The sequence below is a fragment of the Scylla paramamosain genome, chromosome 34 (assembly GCF_035594125.1).
Source record: "Scylla paramamosain isolate STU-SP2022 chromosome 34, ASM3559412v1, whole genome shotgun sequence".
Lineage (NCBI taxonomy): Eukaryota > Metazoa > Arthropoda > Malacostraca > Decapoda > Portunidae > Scylla > Scylla paramamosain.
Window position 1 is genome coordinate 6,051,269 of NC_087184.1, and position 7,907 is coordinate 6,059,175.

Genomic DNA, 7,907 nt, shown 5'->3' on the forward strand with positions numbered 1-7,907 from the left:
AACGCTAAAAAGCCTACAAAACGCCGTTTATAGAGAAACAAAATAACATTAACGAAAAAGGGGAATTTTCAATGTTTTGAGCTTGTTAGGTACTAAAATACCAAAATGCATGGAATGTACCGTATTTAAGAAATGAAACGATATTACAAGAAACGTATATTGTGTTCCTGAGATTGTTAAGCTCAGGGATACTTATAACACGTGTTTCTTATAATGCTCTTTTGTGTCAAAATATAGGGTGCTTTTGATGCATTTCAGCGTTTTGAGGCCTAAAAAGAAAAAAAAAGAAATACTGAAAGAAAAAAAATTTTCTGGTAATGTAGCTTCTTTTTTCCATATGCTTTTTTGGCGTTTTGGTACCTAATATTGTGAAAATACTCGAAATATATATTTTTCGTTATGTTCTTATTCTACATATAGAATACTATTCATACCCTTTAGAGTTTTAGTACCTAATAATTTCAAATACACTTAAAATGCATAATTCTCGTGATGTCTTTTCATTTCCCTATATTGGATACTTTCCATGCATTTTCTTTTTTGCGTTTTTGTACGAAGAAGCTGAAAACACTCATAATACTTGTTTTATCAAAAAGAAGTATTATGAGTGTTTTCAGCTTCTTTCGTACGTTATTCTCTTTCTCCATAAAGAGTGTTTTTTGCAAGAGTTTTAGCGTTTTAGTACAGAAGTAGCTCAAGAAAAACGTTTTTTGCAAAGTTTTTTTTTTTTCCATGCTTTAGAGCGTTTTAGTGCCTAATATTCAAAAGACACGTATCTGGAAATGGCGTTTCTATTCGCCCTATAAGACGCTTTGGATGCATTTTGCCGTTTTGATACCTAACCATGTAAAATACGCTGAAAATAAACGTTTTAAGTAATGTTATTCTGTTTCTTTATATAGAGTTCTATTCATGCGTTTTATTGTTTTAGTATCTAAGAAGCTTTTGTACCTAAGACGTCTATGGTAATGTCCCTTAATTTCTTATATAAGGTACATTGCCTGCATTATCCGTTTTTCCATGTAAAAAGCATAAAAACTTTTGTTTTTCGTAATGATATTATCTTATTCGTAAAGTGTTTGCATGTATTTTAGCGTTTTGTTTTTTTATAAGTTAAATAATACTGAAAACACATATAGGGTGATTTCCACTTTTTTTTGCGATTTCGTGCATAATTCGCTGGAAAACACTCAAAGTTTTTGGTAATATTGTTTTGTTTTCCCATATAAGGGTTTTTTTCCATGGTTTTTGCCTAACACGCTCATAAACACTTCAAAGAGTCGTTTTTGGTTATTTTATTTATTTATTTATTTATTTATTTATTTACTTGTTATTGTTATTGTTATTATTATTAATTTTTTTTTTTTGGGGGGGCACCATTAGGGTATTTTACATGTTGTTGTTTTTTTTTGTCGTTTCGGTACCTATTAATATGAAATACACTCAAAATATACATTTTTTGTTATGTGGTTCTCTTTCTCCATATAGAAAGCTCTTCATTTGTTTTAGGATTTAGGTACCTATAAAGTTGATAAATATTTATAACAAAATTCCCTCGTAATATTCTTTTGTTTCCTCATATAGGACACTTTATATGCATATTGGCATTTTTTTTTTACTTAAGAAGCTCGAAAATACTGAAAATACTTTTTTTTCGGTAATGTTATTTTATTCATAAATGGTTTTGGTACGTAAGCAGTTGAAAAAAAACACTCAAAAGAAACGTTTTTCGTAATGCTGTTTTCTATTCACATATAAGATGCTTTTAATATTTATTTATTTATTTTATTTATTTATTTTCTTTTTTTTTTCTTTAGCGTTTTGGTGCCTTGGACGCTCACAAACACCCAGCAGACACGTTTTCTTTTCCCAGAGAAGGTGCATGGCATGCCTTTTGGCGTTTTTGTACCCTACTGTAAAATAAAACCCTGCAAATACACGTTTTTGGTAATGTTATTCGGTTTGTCCATATAGAGTGCTATTCATGTGTTTTAGCGTTTTGGTACATTAAAAGCACACACACAAAAAAACAAAAACTCTCCTAATACACGATTCATGTAATGTCTGTTCTTTTCCGCATTAAGAGTAGTTTGCATGCTTTATGGAATTTTACTACGTAAAAAGCTGGAAAACTTTAAAAAAAATGCTTGTTTTTGGTAATAATATTCAGTTTCTCCATAAGAAATATTTTTGCATGCGTTTTAGCATTTTGGAAGATAAGAATTTGTAAAACATTCGAGAGACACATTTTTGGTAATGATTTGTATTTCCATATAGGGTGATTTTCATGCTTTTTACCCCTTTGGTACCTAACAAGCGTTTTGATAGTTAATAAATAAAAAAAAAACACTCAAAAGATAAATTTTTCGTAATGGATTCCCATATAAGGTGATTTCTATGATTTTTGTGCCTAACACTATCAACAAACACTCACAAAACACGTTTTTTTTTTTTTTTTTTTGTTCGTTTCCCCATATACGTGGCTTTCAATGAATTTCGGCTTTTTGGCTAATGAGAAAATCACTCAAAATGCACGTTTTTATTTTTTTTAGTAATGTTGTTCTGTTTCTGAATACAGAGAGCCATTCATATATTTTCTTTTTTTTTCATATAAAATGTTGTTCATGCGTTTTAGAGTTTTCATAACGAAGAAGCTTAAAAACACTCACAATACACGTTTTTCGTAATGTCTTTTTGTTTCCCCATATAGGATACTTTGCAAGTTTTTTTTACGTTTTTGAGCGTAATAAGCTCAAAAACACTGAAAATACTTGTTTTTAGTAATATTATTCTCTTTCTACATAAAAGGTGTTTTTACATGCATTTTAGCCTTTTCGTATGTAAGGAGGTGAAAAACACTCAAAACACACGTTTTTGGTGGTTTTCTCTTCGTATATAGGGTGCTTTCCATGCTTTTTAACATTTTTGTGTGTAACCAGTAAAAAAAAACTTCAAAATATACCTTTCCTGTATGTCATTTAGTTTCCCCATGAAAAGGGCTAACAATGTGAGTACCTATCACTGTAAAAAAACACTCAATTTACACGTTTGGGAACGTTGTTGTTTTTTCGTAAAGAGGGATATTAATGCGTCTTCGCGTTTGATGCTAAAAAAGCTCGAAATTAATCATAATACACGTTTCTCATATCATTTCGTTTCTTAATATAGGGTAAAACTCATGTATTTTGGTCTTTTTTCTAAACAGCTCAAATACACTGGAAATTAGTTGTTATCAGTAATATTATTCTTTTTCTTCATAAAATGTGTTTTGCAAGCGTTTCAGAGCTTTGGTGAGTATGAAGTTCAAAGACACTCAAAAGACGTTTTTCGTAATGTTGTTTTGTATTCACATATAGGGTGATTTCCATTCCATTTACCGTTTTAGTGTCAAACAAGATCAAAAAAACTCAAAAGACAGGACGTTTTGTTTCCCTATATAGGAGATATTACATGCATTTTGACGTTTTAGTACCTAACAATATAAAAAGTACCCAAAATGCACGTTTTTGGTAATGTTGTTCTGTTTCTCCATATAGAGTGATACTCATGCGTTTTATGATTTTGATATCTAAGAATCCCAAAAACAGTCTCGATGTCTTTTCGTTGTCCCATATACGGTAGTTTTATGCATCCTTTCCTTTTTCTATTTCTTTTTGGCCTTTTTGTAACATGGTCAAAAACACTCAAAATACTTGTTTTTTTTTGTCATTTATTTATCTTTTTTTTTTTTCCATACAGAGATACATGCGACTTACCGTTTTTGGTAATGTTTTTTTTGTTTTCCCATATAGGGTGTTTTCTACGCTTTTTAATGTTTTAGTGCTTAGAAATCTCGCAAACACTCGAAAGACACGTTTCTGGAAATTTCGTTTAGTCTCTCAATTTAGGATGCTTTCTATGGATATTGGCATTTTGGCAACTAACAATGTGAAATACATTTAAAATATACCTTTTTTTTTGTTGTTTCTCCATCAAGATTGCTACTCATGCGTTTTAGCGTTTTCGTACATGAGAAGCCCAAAAACTTATCTAATACAAGTTCCTCGAAATGACTTCTCTTTTCCCCATTTACAGAATTTTCCACGCATTTTTCTACTTAACAAACTCAAAAACACCCCAAATACACGTTTTTAATAGAAATATATATATTTTTTTTTTCCATGAAGGGCGTTTTACATACGTTTTAGTGTTTTGGTAAGTAGGTCAAAACACTAAAACGAGACGTTTTTTTTTGTTTAACATGCTTTTGTTTTTCTTATAAGGTGTTTTCCATGCTTTTTAATATTTTGGTTCCTAGTGCGGTCATAAAAACTCAAAATTAATGTTTCTGGAAATCTTGTTTTTTTTCCAATATAAGACGTTTTGTATGCTTTTTGGCTTTTTGGTATCTAACAAAGTGAAAAAACACTCAAAATATTATGTTTCTCTATAAAAGGAGTATATCATGCGTTTAAGCGTTTTGATATATAAGTGGTTCAAAAGCAGTCAAAAGACACATTTTTGCTGATGTTTTATTTTTCCAAACGAGGTGATATCTATGCTTTCTAACGTTTATTGTGCCTAACACGTTGAAAACTCTCAAAAGACACGTTTCTGTTAATGTCGTTTCCTTTCCCCACATATGTGGCTTTCCATGCGTTTTGGCGTTTGGTGCCTAACAATGGGGAAAAAAAAAAATACGTCTTTGGTAATAAAGATTTGTTTCGCCATACAGAGTGCTATGCATGGATTTTAACGTTTTAGTTCCTAAGAAAAAAAAAACTCATAATGCACGTTTCTCTTCATATCATTTTCTTTTCCCATATAGAGTACTTTCCATGCATTTTAGAATTTTTGTATGTAACAAGCTGAAAACTCTGAAAATACACGTGTTTGGTAAAGTTATGCTTTTCTCCATAAACGGTGTTTTGACTGCGTTTTAGCGTTTTGTAGCTTAAAAACACTGAAAGAGAAGTATTTTGTAATGTAATTTTTTTCCACATATTGTACTTTCAATGCTTTTTAGCGTTTTGGTGCCTAACATGTCCATAATCATTCATCAATCACGTTAGTTAAAATGTTTCTTTTCTCCATATAAGGTGATTGCATACATTTTGGCTCTTTGGTACCTAAAAATGTGAAATACACCCTAAATACATTTTTTTTTTTTTTTTGGTAGTGTTATTTTGTTTTTCAAAATAGAGAATTATTCATGCGTTTTAGCGTTTCGATACTTGAGAAGCTTAAAAACATTCTTAATACACGTTTCAGGTAATGTCTTTTTCTCTCCCCATATAGGTTCCTTTACATGCATTTTTGTGTTTATGTAATTAACATGCTCAAAAACAATAAAAAAAATGTATTTGGTAATGCTACTCTGTCTCCATAAAGAGTATTTTGCGTGCGTTTTTGCATTTTGGCATGTATATAGTTCCAAATATTTCTAAGGACTCGTTTTGTTTTCCAATATAGGATGCTTTCCAAACTTTTTAGAGTTTTGATGTCTAACATGCACAAAATAATCAAAAGATACGTTTCTCTAAATGGTGTTTTTTTTTCCCCCATATAGGGCACAATGCATTCATTTTGGGGTTTTGATCCTTAACAGTGTAAAAAAAAAAAACACTCAAAATACACTTTTTTTGGTAATATTGTTGTTTCTTCATATGGAATGCAATTCAACGCTTTTTTACTTTTTTGGTACCTAAGAAACTCAAAAATACTCTTAAAACATGTTCGTAATGTTTTTTTTCTTTTTTCCAATTTTTTCCCGTTTCATTTATTGTATTGCTATTCTGTTCCTCCATATAAAGTGTTTTTCATGCGTTTCAGCGTTTTGGTACCTAAGAAGCTCAAAAACACTAAAAACACACGCCTCTCGTAATGTTATTTCGTTTCCCGATGAAATGTACTTTCAATACATATTTGCGCTTTTGTAACAAGATAAAAAACACAGAAAATGCACGTTTTTGTTAAAGTTGTTTTAGTTTCTCTATAAAAAGATGTTTTGCAAGTGTTTTATTGTTTCGGTACGTAAGTAGTTAAAAAACACTCAAAACACACATTTTTGTATTTTTTTTTTCTTTACAATATTATTTTTTTTTCCATTTCTTTTAGTGTTCTTGTGCCTTTAATGGACACTCAAAAGATATGTTTATGTAAATGAAATTTGAACCATAATTGAGGGTGCTTTGCATGCATCTTGGCGTTTTGATATTCAAGATTGTAAAAAACAGTTGATAATGTTGTTGTCTTTCTGAGATAGAGTATTAATCATGAGTTTTAGCTTTTTAATTACTTTTAAACACTGGACTCATAATACTTATTCCTAGTAATGTTCTTTCTTTACCTCAAATAGGGTTTTTCCATGCATTTTGCCGTTTTTATACGTAATGTTCTCTTTTTCCATATGTAGTGCTATTAACTCGTTTTAGAGTTTTGGTACATAAAGAATCTCAAAAAGACTCATAATACACGTTTCTCGTAATGCCCTTTTCTTTTCCTATATAGAGTGCTTTGCAACTTTTGGTACTTAACAATGCAAAAGTCACTTAGAAAAAGTTTTTTTTTTTTCTCTCTTTAAAGCGATTCGGTGTTTTGCTACTTACGAAGCTCAGGAATACATAAAACACGTTTTTTTTTTTGTAATATCGCTTTTTTTTTTTTTTTAAATACGCTACTTTCCATGGATTTTGGTATTTTTGTACGTAATTAGCTTAAAACATTAAAAATAAACTTTCTCTGGCAATATTATTTCGTTTCTCCATAAACTGTGTTTTGCAGATATTTTTAGCGTTTTGGTACGTTAGCTCAAAAACACAAAACACTAAAAAGAAACATTTCTTTATAATATTATTTTGTATCCAAAATAGGGTGCCTTCTATTTATCGTAGTGTGTTGGGGCCTAAAACACTTTTTTGTTAATGTAGTTTCGTTTTTCCATATGAAGTGCTCTGTATGCATTTTGGTGTTTTGGTATCGAACATTGTGAAAAATACTCAAAATTAAATTTTTGGTAATGTTTTTTTTTTTTTTCTACATATGTAGTTTTATTTATGCCTTTTAGCGTCTTGGTACCTAAGAAGCTTAAAACACATACAAAAAGAACACAAAAAAACACAAAAAAGAAGCTCAAAATGCACAATTCTCGTAATGTCTTCTTCCCCATATAAGGGAACTTTCTATGTATTTTTTTTTTTCCGCTTTTGTACAAAAGAAGCTGAAAAAAAACATACTTATTTTTGTTAATGGTATTATCTCTCTCCATTAAGTGCTTTTTGCAAGTGTTTTATCGTTTTAGTATAAAGTAGCCCAAAACACTCAAAAAACGGTTTTTTTTCTTTTCTTGTTTTTCTTTTCTTGTTTTTCTTTTCTTTGTTTCCCCATATAGGGTACTTTTCGTGAGTTTTGTGTCTAACACGTTTATAAACACTAAAAAGACATGTTTCTGGAAATGTTTCTTTTCCACATAATTATATGGTGCTTTGCAAGCATATTGGTGTTTTGATATCTAACCGTGTGAAATGCACCGAAAATAAACGTTTTTAGTAATATTAATTTGTTTCTTTACACAGAGTGCTATTCATGCGTTTTAGCGTTTTAGCACCTAAGAAACTAAAGAAACAGTCTTAATACACGTCTCTTGTAATGTCCTTTCATTTTCCCATATAAGATAGATATCCTGAATTTTGTGTTTTTCTTTGTAAGAATAAAAAAAAAACACACACACACATAAAAAAAAACTCTTGTTTTTCGTGAGGATATTCTCTTTCTTTAAAAAGGCATGTACCGAAGCTGAAAATCTCTCATAATTCACTATTTTCATAATGTCTTTTCGTTTCCCCATATAGAATACTTTGCATGCATTTTGCCATTTTTCTACCTTACAAGCTCAAAAACATTCAAAATACACGTTTCTTGTAAAAATA